Source organism: Helicoverpa armigera, chromosome 28 (genome assembly GCF_030705265.1).
Source record: "Helicoverpa armigera isolate CAAS_96S chromosome 28, ASM3070526v1, whole genome shotgun sequence".
Classification (NCBI taxonomy): Eukaryota; Metazoa; Arthropoda; class Insecta; order Lepidoptera; family Noctuidae; genus Helicoverpa; species Helicoverpa armigera.
Window position 1 is genome coordinate 1,599,272 of NC_087147.1, and position 24,153 is coordinate 1,623,424.

The window sequence follows — 24,153 nt, forward strand, 5'->3', positions numbered from 1 at the left end:
CATATCTTTTCTAACATTTTATATATTTAAGGCATATTTTTTTTTACAGAAGTTAACATACAACTTTAAAAAATATTATGTACCTATATGAAAACTGTAGACGGCTCACAACATTTGAATGTAATAAACGCATTCATACCGCTTCAAAAAACAAAGCCCTCATACATTTTATTCGCAAAAAATAGGCCTTAAAACGTATTTAAACTTAAGAACGCTTCACTGCACTTCAAAAGAAAATAGGCAATATTGAATAGACACACACAAAAGCGGTTTTATCGACATGAAAAGCTATTACTTATCGACTTTTGTACGACAAAAGATAGTTATAATGTGACTTCGAAGTTTGACAAAGGCCTTATGACATGTTAAAAAAATGTTATCATGCTATTAAGAGATGTTCGATCTATTGAATTTGTAAGTAAGGGAAATTACGTTAAAAGCTTATAAAGTAGGGCAGTCAAGTCCGAATCGTATGAGTTTGGGACTCAATTGTTTTAATGTGCTATGTGTGAAAGGTAAAAATAGAGTATGAAATGTCCTCTGACAGATAAACATACAAGATTGTATTGGCATCCTACAATGAAAAATACCGGTCCATAAGTTTTGGGATTTAAATCTTTACCATCTTTTCTAATATAACAAACAGTAAGCATTGTTTTGATTGTTTGTTTGTAGAGTTATGGCTACGAAACTACTAAATCGATATAAAAATCTATCCCCGAGTAATATAGGCCATAATTTGTCCGAGTAAAGGAAGATATTCCTCAGAAACGCGAATGAATCGGCGGGCGAATGAAACAGCTAGTGTTTTATAAATACAGTTTATTTATTCACCCATAATTTTGAATGTTATGGTTTAACTGTAAAACAATTTACATTCGAACAGTATATCACCAAAACTTTAATTAAATCCTTTAAATTGAATAAACAACTGACAACCACGATAAAAATCTTTAACATCCCCATAATCAGACTGTTCATAAAATTTTATCGATATTCAAACCGTGACTATAAAATCTGCATTCCTTTTTGCTCCTTTAATTTATCGATACAAGTCGTGCTGCTCTATAGGGTAAAGAACCAACCTCTCAAGTATGAGCGGATTCGATTCCAGATCAGGCAAGTACCAATGCAACTTTTCTAAGTTTGTATGTACTTTTTAAGTATATCTTGTACAACAATGACTATTGTTTTCGAGAGCACGTTAAACTGTAGGCTGTCATTGAACATCATTATCAGTCGTTTCGGACGTCGTGTAATTCGGACAACCAGTCATACCTAGGGACTTACATTGGGTGGCCCGGGTAACTTGGCTGAGGAGGTCAGATAGGCAATCGCTAATGTCAAACACTGGTACTCAACTGCATCCAGTTAGACTGGAAGCTGACCCCAACATAGTTGCGAAAAGGCTCGGGCGATGTGACCTATAAAATATGCATTCCTTTTTTGGTTCTTTCAGTTTATCGATATAATTATTTCCCAACTCAATGGCGGTAAGTCTCTGAAGTTTATGCATCGTAAGTCAAAATCAATGGGATAGTAATTACGCTTGTATCTCTATGGCGTATAATAGTGTTTAATAGGTTACAGTATGTACAAGTTACTTGTTACTCGTCGAGTTTGTTAGTGAAAATTGTTCGCGAAGTAGGTAATCGGTACTGACGTTGATATTTCCTATACACTTACGGCCATACCCAATATGCTACCTATCTGTGGATTTGGTAACTAGAGATAGGCATTTGACATTATACTTACAGCCTTTTTATTGTCCCACTGCTGGGCTGCGGCCTCCTCTCACACAGAGAAGGATTGAGCAATAATCACCACGCTTGCTCAATGCGGGTTGGTCATTTCAGACTTTATAGTCCAGGTTTCCTCAAGATGTTTTCCTTCACCTTTTTATCAGCCATTGGTGTCTAAGATATCATGTTGACATAACTTGTATAGGGTTAATATCAAAATTTGTATCTCCAGTAGGCAACTAGAATCAAACCTTATAATTTTTGACGTTCATAAGTGCTTATAAAGGCCTAAATGAATTATTTTTTTGACTTTGACTTTGACAAATCAACGGATAGAGAGAATTTTGGAAACGGCTGTTAATAGATACTAATAGATAATGACTTCCAGACCAATTATTGTCCACGGTGGTCGTTCTAACTAAGGAGATCAGTCAGCTGCGCAGGACATATTATGGGCCGATGTGACGGCAATCCGACACGACCGGAGAGAGATCAGGACCGACATTTACGTGCTGTCCGATGCATGGGTGTGTCAGTCACCAACTTCGAGACTACGGGCTGTTCTAAACAATTTCAGGCCGACTCGGGAATTGAACCTGAACCCCAGAACAGCAGTCGCGCTATGCAACTACTAGCTAGACTTTTTCTCAACTATTTTGGAATCGACTTCCAGTCTAAACGAATGCATCTGACTACCAATGTTTTACAAGGAGTGACTACTTATTTGACCTCCTCAACCCAGTTACCCGTGCAACCCAGTACCTCTTGGTAAGACTGGTGTCAGGCTTACTGGCTTGACTACCTGTAAGATGTTTAATGACATCCGGGACCTATAGTTAATCGTGTCCTGCGAAACATAGTCATTCGTATCCAACATAAGAAACTTAAAACATAAAAACAGTATTTGCCTAACCTGAAATCGAACCCATTCACTCATACATGAGAGGTTGGTTTTTCACCCATTATTATGATACACTATACAGCAGTGGCATACGACAACTAATTCTGGGATGCAGTTATTTCATAGATATTCTCCTATATTGGTACTACAAAGTCCGAAAGTAACTGTCGTCCCGCATCGTATTCACGATAGGCTGCTCGGTCCAATTAAGGTGAAAATTGCTACAGGGGTAGATTGAAACACAGGTACGACGTAGGAACTTTCGGGATTTTAGGATACGAGTGATTTATTTAGGGGAGACAGAATTCTGGACTAAAACATTGACTGTATTTGATTCTCTTTGTAACATAGGTAAAGGTTATTTGGGTTGTAGCCATACCTTCGTACTTCATGAAAATATAGAACTGAAAACCTCTTCCTTTTTGGGCGGTCGGTTAGTGATGAAATGATGGCATCTCATGATGGGGGTGATTAAATTTCAAATCAGATCATTAAAATTAAACGATTTTCTAATCTTGAATTGGCCGTATCCTAGAAAAATTAAATATTACATGAAATTCAAGAATTATGTTACAGTCATTTTTCATCAGCCGTAGTTACCAAATTGATGTCTGAAATGCGACTATTTCATGGAATTCTTGAGCTTTTACAAAGGTAGCCATAGTTATGATACATAAGAATGAGGGAGGTCGTTGCCTTATCGATAATAACTAGTCCGAGATTAAAATATCGAGTAGCTAATTAAAAAAATTAATTAATTTAAGCGAAAGCACATCTCTATTCGAGCATTTTATGATTGTAAATAGCACTAGCTTTAACGTGTTTTAACGCTCGTGTACAGTTGAATTTTTAGAAAAACATTAGCAACATTTTTTTATATAGAAAAATGTATTTAGTTTTGGTTTGGCTTCTTGTATCACAACAAATATATTTGAAACTTCTGACCAAACCAGTGACTGACAAAGATGTACTTAATAAAAACACCTAATTTTATTTAGCCCTTTTACCAAACACACACTTGTACAGGAGAATTTCTATTCTTTACATAGGGAAATAACTGTATCGATATCACTACATAATATAAAACAAAGTCGCTTTTTCTGTCACTATATCCCTATGTCCCTTTGTACACTTATATCTTCAAAACTACGCAACCGATTTTCATGCGGTTTTTTAAATACATTTATATAGAGTGATTGAAGAGGAAGGTTACAGGTTACATCCATTAAATAGTGTGAAACTACTGTAATCGCGTGCAAAGCCGGGGCGGGTCGCTAGTTCTTCATATAGTGAAGTATCTATATCGATATAAAACGAACTCTTACTCGATTAATAACCGACAGCTGCAGCAAACCTTAGTAGGTACTTACATTATGATCCAAATAAGATAATTGGCTCCAAAATATAGGTGTTTCACCACTCATGGGTCATTTAACTGACTGTAATGGTTTGATTTACTACTCGTTATGAAGTAGCGATGTGTAATTTTTGAACTATTTGAAGAATGGTGGCACACCTCTGATTGGTCAATTGGGGAACAGATGTTTTTTTATCCGTCGATATTATTTGAGAATATTATTTACCTGACAGTGGAAAGTTTAATTCTAAATGTATCAAAATTCAGCTATGCTAATATTGTTAAGCTGAAGTTGTTTTATCAGTTTTTGAATGCGCTAATTTTGCGATTTAAAAAATATTTCAGCATATTTATCGGGTGCGCAGAGTAGTTCCCACGAAGGGCTGTTCTGGCACGATACATCGGCGAAAGCTAGTCTTTCATATGTGTTCGAAGTTCTTCATGATGGATGGTCGTAATGTATAATATATAACACTACATAATGGCATAAAAAATTAAGGCACATGCGGGAACTCCAACTGAAAAGGCTAACAGGGCTTCAGAAGGGCACAGTAACTTGACGAGAACTGATTCTAGTTATTAATGCAATTACCTCATGTCCTACCAAAAAGTGACGACAACTTTTGTCCAAAACAACAACACCATTCAAATATCCTATACAAACAAACATTCTTACAACTTCATATTGCACATACATACACAACAAATTATGTATTATGTACTATACATAGATTTTATTAGAGCATGACCATTCAAGAGCGTCGAAGCGGAACTCATTTGAGTGACCACCGTGACCAAGTAGCCAAGGATATGGGCACGGAGGAAGGAAAGATGAGTGGAGGTGCCATAAGGCAGGTAGGTCAGGCGCCTTCTTGTAGGTCAGGTAACGTACAGCGGGCGTGCCCAAAGCGGTCTGCTACGAGTGAACGAAGCTTTCAGATTATTAGACAAATCTGTCGATGGTTTTGGTTTTACAAATAATGCTATTTTCCCGCGGTCCACTCGCTGCCCTGTAGGAACTGCTGCTCGTACCGGGGTAAAATATAGCCTAAATTACGAAGAAATATGCTCTCCTTATTATTTTATTAGTAAAGTCTAGATTAGTCAAAGATTAGTAGGTATAGAAGAGCGGGTTCCAAAGAAGACATACAAGAACGGAGACAGTAACGTTCCTCCTCCCCCGAACACTCTTCTTAGGAGATTTTCCTTTATAACATCTCCGCTCGTCATTTCATTCTCCATGGTTGTGGCCTTTTGACTCACGGGGTCATGGGGTTTTGTAACAGCTGATTTGTAATACACAACAATGGTAACAACTTAATTCATACTGGTATTATAAAGCTGAAGAGTTGATTTGTTTGTTACAACCTACGAGAGGAAAGCAACATTTGAAACTCTTTAATTTTAGTTAGCTGATTTATCTAGAAAAGGTAAGTCTTTCTCCGCGATTTTATTATTACATCAGAAGAGTTATGGTTTTTGGGTTTTTACTTTTAATTACCCAATACCAGTCATTAACCTACATAAAAATTCACTTTCATACTTTCCTACATCACATTTCATCATCGCCCATCTACAAACGAACTGCCACAAACCACACTATACCCCCTTTCCACCCTCTTATTATTAAAGTCCCCAAGAAAAATCTAATGTAACATTTCACGGGGCCCTCAAAGCGATTGGGTACATTTGTCCCCCATAGTTCCCTTACTAGTCGTAATGACCCTACTTCGTCGCGGTTCAAGAATTGGATCTAACAAATGTACCCCTTTCGGGAAATTTCTGCTTCATTTAGTTTGCAGTAGGAATTGCATTTGGTATAGCTTGTAGTACTCGTAATATTATATTTGTTGAGATAGGAAAAACTAGGTATAGTATTTCAGTATAAAGAGATTCCATAGACTGTAGACTAAACAGTCGCGGGGCTGCGGGATTGTTCAAAAGAGTTACCGCGGCCCTGTTACATAAAAGGCCTACGACGGAACACGACGGTTTTTAGTCAGTAAGAGTCTGACACTCCCTCACTGCCGCTGACCCACAGCGGAAGGGGTCATTTGATGATTTTTCACGTCGTTAAAAAAAACGAAACTGTCGGCCGATAGAAGGTAACCCAAATATATCCAAATAGAAGGATTCCAAAAATTGCTTTTGCTCAAGGCTGATTGCCGAATTCAGTTACAGTTCTGTCTTCTTATCGACTGAGCTGTAGGATTAATCACCTAATACGCCTTAGTGGCAGAGTTTCCTCAAACTGACGGCCTCTCGTGGAATTGTAACAACGACTGCTACTGAGTAAACATTCGGTGACGCCGGCCTTTCGTGCCCCCAGACACAGGGGCCGCCAAACTTCTAGACTTTGAAGTCTTGTATCGTTATCGGCACGAATCTTGAGCCCTGACCTTCACCTGCGCAGATGTAATTTATTGGGTCCCTTTTGTGGTATGAAGTGAGGCGCGGGAGCGGGCTAAAGCGGTTATTGGCCCGTACTGAATCGCGTCATAGCCGTCACTCGGGATTGGTTCTTTGCTAATAAATCACTTCTGCGCAGATGTAGGTCGGAGCTCAAGATTCGTGCCGATAACTATAAGGCCCCAAAAGCGACCCAGGAATAGACCCGCTACCTCATGCATGGAAGTATTGCTTATGACCACTACTATCAAGGCCAGACCAGAGCAGTACACTCCATAAAAACCCTGTCTCCAACCATATTCATTACCAAAATGGCACCCACAAACACAAATCACATAAGGTCGAAATTCGCATATCAAACACGGGAAGCCGACGGGAGATTTATTAATATTTTGTATGATATGTTGACTGGTTCATGTAAACAATACTAAGCTGGATGATCCGTTAGACTGGTACGAGGCGTCGTACCGGCGGCAGACGGGACCAGCTTGGCATACTGATGGAGAGATGGAAAATAACCTTATGACTGTATTAAATGGTGGTAGGTTAGTAATGTATGAGAGGTTAAGAAAAAAGAAATGGGTTGAAGTTTTAATTGTAGATAGAAAAGGTAGAAAAACCTGCAGAAATAATAAGTTACCGTTACTGTATTTAGAATTTGAAAGAAAATCAAGAACATTTTACAGAAATATTGATAACGTTTTCACGGACGCTACTATTCCCAGAACAGAGCGAATAAATCGGGAAAAATAATGTGACTTCTTACTTCAATAGATTTTGTACAGTTATTTACCTTGTTTGCATAGAATTTCTTCTCTTTCTAATAAGCCAGGATTACCTCAATTAAACAGTAAGGCTACGTCAAATACTGAATAGGTATATAGCACAGATTACTTAATAAATAAGTAGTTACCTATTAGGTCAGTAGAATATAGCGTGAATAAATACAGATAGACATAAGGTTTCACATACAAGGCTACACTCACAGATAGCGGACAACCTGATATATTTGATCTTTTTCTCTTACTTATAATCCTGGATGTGATGTGAACTAGAAGTGGCTTGGAAAACTGAACGATAAGGCTTAACAAAATAAGGGTAACTGAGTTAAAGAGGTCAGTATTAAGCTGGACTGGAAGCCGACCCCAGCATAGTCAGGGCTAAGCAAGGCAGATGATGGTGTTAAGATAGCAATTTTAATATTTCGGGAATAAATAGGCACCCTTCACACCCAGAATTTTAGGTTATCAATGCCAACGGAAAAAGCAATATATGCAGCATCCATCCACAAACTGACCTCGCTAAAAGCAACTTAACCTATGAACAGTTAACCTGAACGGCTGATAACCAGAAACTCCATTTCTATATCAAAAGCGACCCCTGAATTTGCAAAACCATCTCAAGATGTTTCTTTCATTCCACCTTCATAATTATTAAAAGCCACGTATAAAATATTACCTTTTAGGTCCTAGTATGTCTTTTCCAGGCGAGATAAATCTGCGTGATCACGGAAGCTGGCGGGCGGATCTCCGCTCGTTTGCTCCACGGAGGTCGCTGTACCCTTCTTCTGAGAACAGATCAATTACACGATCAATGTTGTTCTATAACGTACGAGTATTTTGTATATACCTCTATGTAGAAGCGATTTTAGCTAGTTCATATCTAAGACAATGTTAATGACAGGATTGTCTTTAACCAACTTCCCAAAAAATAAGGTTCTCAATTCAATCTGAAAATTAGACCCTTTTGAAAAATTCTTTCACTGTTGATAAGCAAGGCTATCGTTTAAACATAGGCCATATTCTATCCCGGTACGGGATTAATTTCCCCCTTAAGGCAGTTGAAGCCATGTTTTCACCAGATAGTTTTCAGACATAAATTTTCAGCCTACCTAGCTTCCTATAACCCTACTTGCCTAAACGCAATCACACTCGTAACTCTAAGTAGACATTTCTCACGAATTCGCAGGACTTTTCTCATATCACTAATTAGTTCGGCTAAAGTTATAAGTTCGGGTCGGGCCTGACTTATTTGACGGGCCTTGACAAACATCGTGGCCCAGCCACTTATGAATATTACATAAAATATAGTATTACACTGGCGAGCATTTTCGTTTGGCTAGTTCTTCTGGTGGTCCCAATTTTGATGGAAGATAGTGTAAGCATGATTTTAGTTGATAGTATGCAAAGATGGCATGTATGTATCTTGGACTGTAATCATTTCAAACAAACCCATTTTTACAAGGCAACCATTCCATCTGCGAAGCCCTTTCCCAACTATGTTGGGGTCGGCTTCCAGTCTAGCCGGACGCAGCTGTGTACCAGTGTTTTACAAGGAGCGACTGTCTATCTGACTTCCTCAACCCAGTTACCCGGGCAATCCAATAGGCCCCCCTAGGTAAGACTGGTTTTCAGATACTAGCTTCCGATAATAGCTTCAGGCTACCCATTTTTTTTTTTATAGTAGGTACCTATTTAAATTATGGCCAGCGTAAGTTACAAATATAGTGACATATAAGCTATTTTTAATACAGCAAAGCTTCAAGGAAACTCAGTTAAGTGTAGTCTACGACCGAATGTTGGTAGCACTTTACCACTCTGTCACAACTTCACTGGCATTTTTCCAAAAACAAAGTAAAAACTATAACCACATAGTTTGTTTATGTCCAACTTTTTATCTTTACTAAGTTCAACTTTGGGCTATAGAAAATTGTTTTTATATTTTGCAAAAAATCATCCTTACTAAATTTATAATGCGAAAATGACTGTGTCTGTTGCGGTTTCACGCCAAAACTATTTGACCGATTTAAACGGTATTTGGTACGAAGATGGTCTTGAGCCTAAGAAAGAACAAAACTACATTTTATCCGAGTGCGGGAAATGGTGGAGCCCGTGACTTCGTAAAAGCAAATCAGATTGATTGTGTCGGTCCGTGGATGGGTGACCATCTTGTCATGACGAGTTTTTTCGTGTTTGCGAAGGCACGATAAATTGGTGGCTCACGGCTGTGAATATTTTTGGCAGTCGTTACGGATAATGAGAAGGCAGAAGAGCTGACTACCAGTCTTACCAAGGACCCGTGTTCCTAATAGTTAGTCATGAGTTCAAAACCCATTATGCCTTCTTCGCCAATAACTACCAAATCTTATTATTCGCAATCAACAGAACATCTTAAAACCTGCAAACACATCAATTTCACAAGACCACTATAACATAGTTAGACTAGAACGTGTTACACAGAACAAGGTTAGGATTTCAGCTTCCATTCGGCTTACAGGAATCCTATCTTCCGTAATGCAGCTTTTGAACCACACGGTAACTTGAAACTATTCGGATTCTTTGCAATGAAAATAAAGTTTGCCCAAGGAGTCTGCGGTTGTGAACTGATCTTTATTTTGAAGTTAGAAAATATCTTTGAAATCTGTGGAATCTTCTTACTGGTATTTTAAATAAATATGTCTGTGCTGTTGCGTTATTTTCAATTTTTATTTTGCTACTTCGGTTAAACCGATTGAGATGAAATCTTGTAGGGAATTAGATTAAAATCCTGAGGATAACCTGGGATTGTTATCAAGCTACAAGAAATTCATCATCATCATCATCTTTCTGATTTAATCTTATTTTTTAATATTCTTCCATACTTCTTTTTCAACGTTCGTAATTGAAAGAAGGCTACTTTTAAGCACTTTTAAAGTCTCTTTCTTATTTAACTGCTGGGAATAGAAGTTAGTGCTTTATCCACAAGGCCACAACCACTTATGAACGCTCTGTTGTATTTAATATATCGACTTGTAAGACGATGGCGTGGTTCTATCAAAGGGCTAGATGGTAGGTGCTTGCTACCATCTAGCTGCGATAATATCCTGGTCAAACCTTGGGCTGCTAGCTGTAGTTATTTAGCTTCAAAGCCAGAACACTAAAAACTTTCCAAATTGTATGAACATAGCAACGCGGGCGATGCATAATTTCATTAAAAATGCATGAATCGGGAGTATAAATGCACTCGCTAAATTGAAGAAATGAAGTATGGAGATGTATGTATGAAATAGGGTCAAAGAACACTTCAGAAGTCTTATTTTCTTTTGGTTGTCAATTAATTTGTGGATTTTTTGTCGCTAAAGATTAAAGAATAAGGGGAGTAAATAATAGAAAATCAAACGAACTTACCTGTAAGTGACGTTCGATGACTATTAAACGATGTGATTCGCCCGAAGAGATTACACTTATTTACTTGTAGTAGCACGGATATGTGCTGCCATCTTACACTACTTTAGAGCAACCATATTTAAAAAAAATAATTATGCGCGCTCTAATGTGGGTATCTCATACACGTTTGCCCCTTTGGCCATCGTTAGCCACTATTTCGTGAAAATTTGGGAAGGATCTAAAGGTATTTTGATCAGGGACAGGGAGGGAGTGTAATCTCATCGGGCGAATCACATCGTTTAATAGTCATCGAACGTCACTTACAGGTAAGTTCGTTTGATTTTCTATTAAACTTCAGTGATTCGCCCTTCGAGATTACACTTATTTACTTGTAGATGTTTAAAGTCTCACGAAATAGGTAAAAAAAGAGGAAACGTTTGGATAGAAAAGTGATAGAAACTACAAAATACATAATCAGATAATGTATTATTGTAATTTAAAACTTATTTATCAGCATGTAAAGGAAAACAAAGTCATCTTCATTATACGTCGTTGACCGAGGCCATCCTACAAATAGAACGAGCAAAGACATCAGAGGTATCTGCGATCACTTCTCTATTGTAGAACTTTGCGAAGGTTTCAGATCTACCGGTCCAACCTGCGGTTCTTTTTATTATATCTAAGCTCACTCCGAACCTATTGGCGGCAGACGTTGCTGCATGTCTTGTGCTATGTGCACAAAAAATAGACGTGTCTATGCCACTTTCACGAAGGGTGACCTTGATCCAACGACTTAAAGATTGTGAAGTTACATTATTAAACGGTTTCTTAAAACTAATCAATAAGGAATCACAGTTAGATTTTCTCTTTGTTGCTGATACACTTAAATAATGTTCTAAAGTCCTAGCAGGACATATGGAAGGTCTTTCATCGAAATAAGGAAGAATCAATGTTGGCGGCGTACGATTCACCGCCGAGGTTTTGATTTGATCTGTGATGTTAATTACGAACTTTTCATTGTATTTTTAATGTTAGACAATTTAATTAACGACAATGTCTGTACCCGATGTGCAGTTATTAAGGCCAAAAGTGTTGTCAATTTCTTGGACAGTCTCTCAAACGAAAGGTCTGAATTAGGGTACCAAGCACTTAAGTAATCTAAGACAATAGCCGGATCCCATGTAAAAGTATATCTTGGTTGTGGGGTTCGCAATTTGTATACTCCTTCATAAACCTCGTTACTTGAGGGTCATTCATAATCACTGCATTTAACACAAGTGACAGTGCTGCTTTATTACTATTAATTGAACCATATTTTTGACCCTCTTGAAAAAGAATAACAAAAAAATCTAACACATGAGTAACAGATACATCAAATAAATTCAAATTCCTATCTTGACAGAAGGCGAACCAACGTCTAAAACAAGTATTATACTGTCTAAGTGTACTCTCTGCTAATGACGCTAACATGACGTCGGCAGCAGCAGAAGGAGAACCCTGCCTCAGGAACGCCTGCCTGATAATACTCCGGCAACCAGGGTAAGACTCTCTTGAAGCTTGTGTTCGCGACTGTAAGGGATGACAACAATTTTGTATTAGATTTTAATTCAATAGGCTCGGTAATCAACAGCTTCCTAAAAGTGGGTACCAAGGCTGCGTTGGCCAGAGAGGAACCACAACAATACCTTCAGCTTTATCAAAATGATTTTTGTAAAACTTTTATTATTAAGCAAAATGGGGAAATGCATAGAAAAAATAATTAGACCAGGTCAAAGTAAATGCATCCACCTTATATGCTTCGGGATCTTTGTGCCAAGAAACAAATTTCGAACATTTCTTATTCAATCGACTTGCAAACAAATCAATCTCAGGCTGGTTAAATTTTTGCATATAAAACGATAAGCGTCGTCGGCGAGTTCCCATTCGACGTCAGCATGTATGCGACGAGATTCCGCGTCCGCGATATAGTTGTCACGAGAACTAATATAAGAAGCAAAACATATAAGCCTCGCTCTTCACACCACTGCCAAATCTTGCGACTGATTGAATTGAGATGGGGATATCGTATACCACCCATCCTATTGATATAAGAAATAGCAGTAGAGTTATCAATCCGTAAAAGAATCTCACAATTGCTAAAATTTTTGGCAAAATTTGTAATCCAAAAAATGCTGCTTTCAGCTCTAAATAATTAATATGTTTTGTCAACTCTTCGCTAGACCATTGCCCGCTGGCGGTTCTACCAGAGCAATTCACACCCCAACCAGTTCGAGACGCGTCTGAGTATATTTCCAACTTGTAGTCACCAGATCGGATAGGGCTAGCGCAATGATCAATGTTACGTAACCACCAGTCAAATTCTTCACGTAAGGGCATAGGTAAATTAATGTATTGATTGTAATCATCATTTTGTTTCAAACTCAGATACTTAATTCTTTCAAACTTCTTTGTATAAAGCCAGCCATACTGCGATGCTGGACAAATCGATATTAGCAATCCTATCATATGAGCGAAGTTACGTAACTTGCACCGTTTTAAACTAGAAAAATGCATGAGCTCATCCTTGATCTTTTGTTTCTTTTCTAGAGGAATGCTTATTGTACAATTTTGTGAATCAAACAGAAAACCTAGAAAGATAGCAGTTTGACTGGGTGTACTTACACTCTTTTTTATATTTATTGTAAAACCTAGTGATTGCAACAAGTTTTGAGTAATTTCATAATTTCGGATTGTTTTTCGGAAATACTAGTAGTGACTGTAAAAGTCACTACTAGTATTTCCGAATAACAACAAATCATCCAAATAAATGACAGACAATAGCCCCTGATTACGCAGAAATTCCATTACGGGGCGCATGATTTTTGTAAAAACATAGGGTGCTATATTAAGACCAAATGGTAAAACTTGAAATTCATATAGCTTTCCTAACCAATAAAAACGCAAATACTTTCTAGATTCGCAATGAACACTAATTGAAAAATATGCATCTTTAAGGTCAATTGAACACATGTAAGCATGCTTAGACATGAGCCTCATTGCAGTTCTGTAATCTTCAAGTTTAAAATGTGGCGCGGTAATAAACTTATTTAATGATTTTAAATTTAAAATAAATCTATTGGTTCCATTGCTCTTCTTGACAAGAAAGATATTTGATAAAAATTGACCATCACATGGTTCACATAGACTAATGGCGCCAATACTTAAAAGATTCTCAATTTCTTTAGTCATGGCTAACTCATCTGCATTGGATTTGGGAGTGTTTTGTGGATAAATGCTAGACTGAAAGATATCATTTGAAACAGGAATTCGCAAACCATTAACCCAGGATAAGACTACTGGATCATTCGTGATGTGTAACCAATTATAATAGAAATATTTCAATCTACCAGCCTGTACATTAGTGCCGTTCACCTCGGCTAGCGGCGCGAGGGCCGGCTCTGCTGACGTGGAGCACGACGGTCCGTCGCACGGCGCGTTGATGGCTGCTGCTTGCGCCCACCAGCCGTCGGGTTCGGTCTCGCTGGCGCGCGGCGAGGCTGTGACTGCGGCGGTGGCGGGCCCCAGTCCAAAAGCCCTTGGAGTTGATCCTTTCGGTTGCAAATTTTGGGTGGTAACTTCGGCTTAGCAGCCGAAGATTTTAACTCGGAACCTGTTTTATAATAGCTTTCATAGATTTTAAATTATCTTGAAGATCAGTACCAAATAACATGTGATCACGTTTAAGGTCCTTAACACTATCTTTGATCTCTTTGTTAAGGCACGACAGCAAAAAATTCCTTCTAGTTTGTGTCTCATCATAATGTGCATGACACAAGAGTCTACCGGCATCACTAAGGCATTTTAACATCTGACACTTGAACGTCTCGTCGATGGAAGTAGTTGTCAAAACAGACGTGATTGTATTTGCCAAACTTGTTATGACAACAGACAAAATCTTCTGTTTATCAATCAGAATATCGTCTCTCTTCAAGGCACTTTCATTCACCGCCGCTCTTATTTCAGGATTAAGTGTCGGAGCCTGAGCAACTCTAAGATTATCAGGTACATTATAGGCCTTCAATATCTCATTTTTTTGATCCTTAATACCATTAACTAATATATCAGACCAGCGGCTAGCAATGTCTTTGTGAACATTCACACCGAACTTCTCTTCCCTCACAGGCTCTTCTCCGAGTAAACACAAAATATCAGGTTGTAGGTCTAATTCCTGTATACCTTCCGTAGGCGCATTTTCTAGCGGCGGCGGTATATTTGGCGTGGACGTGGCCACGGGTATAACAACAGAAGTAGGATCAGGTGCGGGAGCAAAAGTTGCCGTCGGTGCGGGCACGGATATACTATTGGTAGCCGAGACGTTTGAATGTGAAGTTTGATTTAATGTAAAATTTACTTCATAAGGGGCTCCTGAAACAATAGTAACAAATTCATGATACAAACTCACGGTTTGTACTCTAGAATTAGGTAGTTATCCGTGTCATCCACATAACTGTAAACATAACTCACGACATAGCCTCCCGGACTATGTTCTAGAGTTTCTGTGCTACCACATATACAGCGATTAACCTTACAGGTTAAACTGAAGTATACTATTGGTTGGTATTAGCCTTGCAGACTAAACTCATAGCACTAGACGGTAAACAAAAAAACGATTTGTTTGAAAAGTAGGTCAAGGTCACGCTGTCGAAGAGTGTCGTTCGAAATTTAAATATCCATGTATGTACAAACCTCCGTTTTGTGGAGTCTCCTGCGGCGACCCGGGGTATTCGTTATCCGAATATCGATCACGTTCTAAACTTGAAATGGATGCACTGCGGTAACTCCTTTGTTTACGGCGAACTCGAGACATCTTTTTCTCGTATTTTCTGATTTTTCGAGCCAAATACTCTTCTTCGTCGTGGTGTTTTCGTTTTCCCATGATTTAAACACAAAAAACCCACTAAAATATCCAAATAACTAATAACGATAAAAAAAATACGTGCGCGATGGCAGCCACACAAAACGTGTATGAGATACCCACATTAGAGCGCGCATAATTATTTTTTTTAAATATGGTTGCTCTAAAGTAGTGTAAGATGGCAGCACATATCCGTGCTACTACAAGTAAATAAGTGTAATCTCGAAGGGCGAATCACTGAAGTTTAATACCAGCTTTTTTCACAACTTGTCAAAAGAAGTAAGTTTGGATCATAATTCACCTAACTTTAAGTAAAAAGAATGATTTTAATTATATGCGTAGTTTTATGTCCTGTTCGACTAAAAAACTAAGTTAGTTGCTTATTTATTTATTTATGAGTTCTTGTACATACACGATATACATAGAAATACGACAGAAAATAACTTAGTTCCTCTCAAACTAATCATGATGTTCATAAGGTATCGTTATCGGAACATTCGCCCTACATGACGTAAGCTCAATTTAGTGTTAACAGGAAAATCTAGGCTCAAGCTAAAAGTTTTACTGCACAAGATAATCTTCCTTTTGTACCATTAGAACATTTAAATAACTGGACACGCCATTGCTGTACCACAAGAGGGGAACACTGACAATGGTACGAGAGAGTCGATTTATCTATGTTCTCAACTAATATATCATTTGTTTTAATCGAATAGGTCTCGAAACTACTGAACCGATTAGAATCATTCTTTCACTGTTAGAAAGCTAAACTATCTGCGCTGAATATGGGCTATGTTTTATCCGGGTGCGGGAAGAAGATTCCTCGATACGCGGGTGAAACAGCGTAGATCAGCTAGCACTCGTATACAGGGTACATGTGTGCATCAACTTTATGCTTGTGTATGTCATCGAGTGCGTCGATAACGATGTGATCGTAAATACACGAGTGAGCTATCACTATTTATATTGCGTTAACTTTGTCGCATAGAGATTTGTGCTTTCGGCTCCGGATTGTTCGATACTCTAAGATTGTACCCAAAGAGTTAATTTACTAAAAGGGGATACCCGAACATTTTAGCTAGGCTAAGCGGTAATACGGCTTTTGGGGAAAAAATAGAATATTCTGGTTACACCATATGCTCTTTTGCGGATATTATGAAAAAGCCTGTGTAAATATATGTATTAGGTAATACGTACATAGTATAAAAGCTATATAGGAGGACTTTTTTTCCTTTTCAATATACATATTTAAGAAGGTTCTAAACTTACTAATTATGTAAGTAGGTACATATTTTAGGCTGTATTAAGTAATAGGATGGCTGAATGTCCTTTTTTGAAACTGGAAAAGGAATTTGATTAGAAATAAGTGCGAGTCACACGAACATTCCATGTGTATGTAGATATCTTAGGAATCGATTTTATTGTTTTTTTTTATTATTAATTTCATGAATTAAACTTCAAAGCATTCTCTATCAGTCAACCAGCGGATTAAAGGGGAATAAAGTTCCATCATAAAAATATTGTTAGACTAGTGGTAGGTCTGGAGATCAGGGGTAGGTGACAAACAAATAATCACTAGCCTTATCATGTTGGTATACTTACATACCTATAGATGACGTACCATGTAATATTACCAATATATATATACTTTAAATGGCAGTTGAATACTAAGTCGAATCAATTGACTAAATCAATATAGGTAGAATTACATTACAACTAGTACCCACATAGTAACTTCAAAGTTAGATAGATCTTCGTGTTGAAGGCGTATCATAGGTACTTAGTAATAGGAATATATTAATATCCCATTATAACTTATACCTAGTTTAGGTATATCTGAGTACCTAATGTTACAGTTAAACTATTTAAACATGTTAAGTAAAGTTACTCTCCAAGACCCACAGGGCTATGAGAGTGAAGGAATAGTGAGTGCAAATGCTTCTTCTTCCGAGCCTTTTCCCAACTGGGGTCGGCTTCCAGTCTAACCAAATGCAGCTGAGTACCAGTGCTTTACAAGGAGCCACTTCCTATCTGACCTCCTCAATCCAATTACCCGGGCAGCCCAATACCCCTTCGTAAGACTGGTGTCAAACTTACTGGCTTCTGACTGCCCGTAACGACTGTCAAGGATGCGCAAATACTTGTGCACTATAATATGTCCTGCGCAGCTGGCTGATCTCCTTACATGAGAACAGCTGCCGTGGCTGACAAGTGACAATCTCCTAGGATGCTATGTTAAGAAAACCTAGTGGACACCCATCCAACTATTGACCGCACACAGCTTAACCTTACAATTGATGACGGGAGATTTATTTTAAGACCTTAACCTCCATTATTTTAATTCAAATTACATTCATGAGGTACAAAGACAATAGGAAAGGTGCTAAATGGATTTAAATTTATGATCGGTTCTTGGTAGGCAAGTAAAAGTTAGAGAAACTTACCGCGAATGACGTTAGGCTCTTAACATCAACTATAAAGACCATTTCTAGCATTTTAAGTGATCTTAGGCCTGGCTTGAAGGCTTAAAGCCTGATTATCCCATGAGAGAGGAGGCCTGTGCCCAGCAGTGGGACGATAAAAAAGGCTGCTTAATCAATACTATATTTGCATGTTGTAGCTTCTATGACTAGATTTATTTATATTTCTATACTAATTAAATAAAGAGGTTTTTTTTTGTTTTTTGTACCCCAAAGGCTCCAAAACTACCGAACAGATTTGAAAAATTCTTTCACTGTTAGGAAGCTACTCTCTTTCCGAGTTACATAGGCTGTATTTTATCCCGGTATAAGCAGTAGTTCCTACGGGACGCGGGTGAAAGTGAAATCAACATACACACAACACACTTACATACATACATCCTTACAAACGTTCATATTTATATTACTGTACTAAATAGGTTAAAAAAACATTAAATGAACTAGCCCTTACTTCATCCTCCAAGCCTTTTCCCAAACGATATTGAAATTTATTTATTCACAAAATATTTACATTAATTGAAAATAAAATAAACTTACATATATATACAACTTAAAACTATGTTGGGGTCGGCTTCCAGTCTAACCGGATTCAGCTGAGTACCAGTGCTTTACAAGAAGCGACTGCCTATCTGACCTCCTCAACCCAGTTCCCCGGGCAACCCCGATACCCCTTGGTTAGACTGGTGTCAGACTTACTGGCTTCTGACTACCCGTAACGACTGCAAAGGATGTTCAACGACAGCCGGGACCTACAGTTTAACGTGCCATCCGAAACACAGTCAATGGTGTCTAAGATATACTTAGAAAGTACATACAAACTTAGAAAAGTTGCATTGGTACTTGCCTGACCTGGGATCGAACCCGCGCCCTCATACTCGAGAGGTTGGTTCTTTGCCCACTAGGCCACCACGACTTATTTACCAAAAAAGAGCCTAGTTCATTTAGGCTCAGACGAGAAATATTACCTGTTATGTCAAACTACTAGGAAAGTCTCACTTGTTTTGTACATACTCTGATTACATTTTCTAGAAATCTAGGCCTAAGTGTTTCACTCAAATAACAAAGATAAAGGGACAATATCCAAGACTGCTCTCAAGCTAAACTATTATGAATCAACTACTTTATTCCGGCTCATACCAGTTAAGAAAAAAGCCGGCCAAGTATCTTGGCAGCTTCCCAAGTCAAGGTCACTCACACAAGAACTCAAGGTCACATGAAAAACTTCATCCCCAGACTTCAGAAATACACAAAAACATTTTGTAACTTTGCCTTAATTACAATCTTTGGGATTACGCGAATGTTGGTGAATGACCTTGACATTGAAAACCATGTTTTTGGCTTGAATAAATCTAGGTCCTAAATGGTTTGAACTTTGGATAATAAGAATCAATTTCTTTTAAATAGCCGATTGTCTGCAGGTTTGTTCATGTAAATTACGAATTTTTGTGATGAAAATTCTTAGAATAGATCTTACGAGTTTTATGTAAAAAAATAGTTTTTTGGTATACCTACATATAAAAATAAGGTAGGTATCCACTGTGGCAATAGCCAGTTTCAAAGGTTACTGATGAAGTGTGTGTATTGTGTATGTGTATATATTTCATTTTCACGGGTCAGAAATTTTTATTAGCCTTTTTCTGGCACATAGCGTTAACTATCATATAGCACTTTATTTAGAGGTATATCCAGTTAAATCTATCCTGTGGTAATTTTCCCAATCCAAATTCAATTTTCCATTCTTATAATAACAATGAATCTTCCGGATTTTCCGTCAAGTTTTTATACTATGCTATATTACGGAACCCTAAAAACAAGCAAAGTAACAAGTCTGAACGCTCCTAGTTCGGTCATTCATTTTAATTATGAAAGAAGAAAACGTTGCGTAACTTACCATCGCAAGAAAAACATTTATTTTTCTCAAACTGAGCTAATAGGCAAACATATCGGGGTTTTTGAAATATGTTAGTTTTTGTTTGTTATGTTTCCATGGCAACAGTCTATTAACAGATTTACATTAAAGTAGGTCGCTATACAACTATGTGAGAAACTTTAAGATTATTTTTATCTAAGCTACTGTTTAATAGGTACATAAATTAACTTCTATTTACATATCAAGTCCTCATACCTACATTATTTTTAGTTTTTTTCGGTTCTGGAAAAGCAGCATACTTTTCTAAAACAAGCCATTTTCGCCCGGTTTCACCCACGTCCCGGGAAAACTTCTCACCGTACCTGGATAAAATATATCCTATGTTTCTCAAGAAGCATATAGCTTTCCAATAGTGATTTTTTTCAAATTGGTTCAGTAGTTTCAGAACCTTGGGGTACAAGCAAAAAAATATTTTATCTTTATTATCTTAGGTGAATCTCGTTATAAAAAAAAATCTAGGAAAGTCATAGAAAACAGCTATATTCCTGTATATTGCCACGCCAACTTGGAAAATCTTTAACATATTCATTCTTTCATAAATGCACAAATATGTAGGTTCATGCATAAAAATATAATATGCATTTAAAGAACACTATTACTACGGTCGCAAACAGTGCAAATACAGGGTGTATTTTTTCAGTATCAGGGTTCTGTTTTTGAAAAAGTAGTTTTTTTCTACCTATTTACTAAAAACTAACACTAACACTTTGTAAAAACTACGGCTGGTCCCGGGATAACATACAGTTGTATATAATGTTACTCGTAAAGAGTGCAGCTTAATAACATTGAAATATTTTTTCCAAATTGGTTCAGTAGTTTCGGAGCCTTTAGTGTACGAACAAACAAAAAAATATTTCCTGTTTATTATAATAGTACCTACCTATAGAAATTACTTTTTTTATAGCCTGCCTATTTAATTAATGTTTCTGAAACTGAAAAGCTTTTCGCAAATAACTACAGCAATTCATTTAAACAAAAACAAATAACAATACTACTAAGAAGTCTTAGCAAATCCTTCGACTTTTCCTCCCTATAAACACAGCAGTTTGCTCAAGGGATAAATAAATTAATCCTTACTAATGAGGACGGAACCAATTCATTTATTTCCCAACCATCCTGTATACAGGCAATATGTATTCATTATCTATACTAATATTATAAAGAGGAAAACTTTGTTTGTTTGGTTGTAATGGATAAACTCAAAAACTACTGAACCGATTTTAAATATTCTTTCACCATTAGAAAGCTATATTATCTGCGAATAACATAGGCTATATTTTATCCCGGTGCGGGCAGTAGCTCCCACGGGACGTGGGTGAAACCGCGGGAAAACGGCTAGTGATATATATTCTTTCAGAAATCTGATATCAGTAATATATTATGGTAATATCAGTTAGTTTTATGTACGGCTGATCATCGGCCGAATATTAATTCGGCTAGTCAGCTTAGTGGTATGGTTTGAATGGGTCTTGCAGGCGTTTTGTCTAAGCCTTTTTGTTTTTGCCTAGAAAGGTATCGGATTTCAGTCTAACTTGATGGGTGAATATTCTAGAAATCGTTTATATCATATTCTTGCTCATTTCACTAGCACTATTTTAAGACAAGATTTTGAGGAATTTTCCTACTTACAAACCTTTAAATTTTTATGACTGATAATCTACCAGTAGCAAAAAGATACATACTGAATGGAAAGCCTTCAAAAACCTTCAAGGATTTTAGCTTATCCACAGGAATATACGAACTATCAAAGCAATCATTAAACCTAAAATAGGTATAAATTATATGATTCCGAAATAATCTGTTAATTTCCTGGATATTTTACAGAAGATTGCTTTAATAAGATTAACCTTAATTAAAGACGTAATTATTAAAAGTAATTAATAGAAAATTAATGTGTGGAAATAATTACTAGGTTAATTGAATGTTTCTCCCACAAACTATTTCACCACACAACTGACCTAAATTGATCTGTATGTGAAATCTTTAAAAGCTTAAAAAATATACAGGTAAATGAATAGTTAAAGAAACACTAGAAAAACACGCTTTTACAAATGCGCGTAAAAATCCTTTTTTATGTACTTTCTCATGTATCTACATCCTCATATACCTCCTTATGTACTTTAATACGTAGTCTCTTATGTACTAGCCTTATATACCTTTTTATGAACTTGCTCATATACTTATAGATATGCTTTCTTATACACTTTAACATTTCCCTTATGTACTCGCTATATTAAGTTATGTTTGTTTTGTGAGATATTATGGACTTGCCTTATATACTTCTCTCTTATGTGCCTTGTGTTCCCTATTAGCCATCACGACTTACCATACTATTATATCTGAGAGAAATAGGTAGTATTTCTACAGATAACATCGTCGGCAAACACAAGTGTATAATTTTAAATAACGATTACAATATCGTTACTTTACAAACCATGGAGAACAAAATGACGAGCGGAGATGTCATAGCGCAAAATCTCTTAAGAAAGTAGCGCGACAACATGCGGGTGTGCGGGGGACGAGGAACGTTACTAGCTCCACCCTTACACGCCTTCTTTGGAACGCGTCAATTATTTTCATAACAAAATTACAAATCAATCAAGAGGACATATTTCTTTTCATTTGACAAGGAAGCAGAACGCCTCGTTAGTTCTAGTAACTGATCACACCTTCCGTACGTTACTTGACCTACAAGAAGGCGCCTGACCTACCTTCCTTATGGCATCTCCGCTATCTTTCCTTCCTCCGTGGTGAAAACACATACATTTACTTTCAATATCTACATTCTAATGAGTTCTGGAGATTGCAACCGATATGCGATAAGATTTCATTGCAATTTAATCGCATCTAGAGTTATTATTAAGTTGATAGAAATACAAGAAATTCTAAAATAGTTAGTAGTTAATAAGTCGTTTTAACCTAAGCTTGTGGTATAGTAATTCATTTGTTTATTTTATTTATAAGTAAAATTATACTTTTGGCTTTACTTTACGTCATATTTATGCATGGATGCATGGACTAAAGCTGAACGATATGTCATTCGATTTTCACGAAAAGATTTATAGTGTTAGCTATAAGCACAAACTTAACGAAGAGGTTAAGTTTGTAAACATACGACGTTGTAGAATTTCTGGATCTCCTGAACTGCTTTTGAAAATTCTTGCTTCTTCAAAACTGCGAGAATTAGCTAGTGTCATAATTGCGTGTATTCAAGTCGTCAGTAAAGTATAGCACTCTTGAGTATAATATTCATATCTACAAGTTTTTTAGACGTCGACGCTAAAAGTTTCACCTTTCATTACATATTTATAGTACTTAAAAAATCATTGTTCAAATCGGTTGATAAACGACAGAGTTACGTGCTATCAAACATAGAAAAAAACAAACACCCGAATTGAAAACCTCCTCATTTTAGGAAATCGGTGTAAAATATGTGTTGTGTACCTAATAATTTCAGAGAAAACTAATGTGTGTTTAACATGAACTTATATTGTACGATGTAAAGCAAGGACCGTGTGGCCTAATGGATAAGGCGTCGGACTTCGGATCCGAAGACTGCAGGTTCGAGTCCTGTCACGGTCGAAAAACCACTTTTTGTTTTCTTTTCTTTTTCTTAAATAAATATGAATGTATGTACAACGTTTTCGTTGCTAAAAATATCTTTGATGACACCGTTTATATACTTGCTTCAGCATTACTAGAACAGATCATCAGACTAATAATATGAAAACTTTTACTTATGTGTGATTGTTACTTCTTTAGCTTAAGGGATGTGGTTAAAATAACAGATAGGCTGCTTTTTGTCTGAATGCGGGAAGTGATTCCATCGGATAGTGGGTGAAACCACTGGCGAAAGCTAGAATGCATACAAAAATAGCTTCTAAATATGAGTCTACTTGTAACGTTTTTACTCCGAAACGGTAACGATTTGTTTTACGTTAGATTTTTACCAGTGTAAGAGCCATTTATACCTTCAAACACAGGCAAACACGCGGGAAACAGCTAGTACCGCACAAAATAGTCTCTGCATCATTAAAATACAGTTTTAACAAGCATATCCATTGAATAAAGCCAGTAATATAGAAATAATCGATTTAGTACGCGCGAGTATAAAACCCGGTATTGTCTATTAGGCTAAACGGGAAAACGGTTACACCGGAAAACGGTATTACGTTATTTACCGGTAACCTAAATACCGGTAAACAATATGACTGAAAGTGGCATTAGAACTCCCGCACACTGCAAACTTTTAGTCGGCCGATAGTTTGTTTGGGCTCAGAAATCAGTATGCAGAT

General features: G+C 37.1%; 1 non-coding gene across 1 annotated transcript; it reads left to right on the forward strand.

Annotated features, from left to right (window-relative positions):
- The first annotated feature begins 23,367 nt into the window (after window positions 1–23,367).
- Window positions 23,368–23,440, forward strand: Trnar-ucg (transfer RNA arginine (anticodon UCG)). The gene has a single exon. It is a non-coding gene; the product is annotated as a tRNA-Arg (tRNA).
- Window positions 23,441–24,153: the final 713 nt, after the last annotated feature.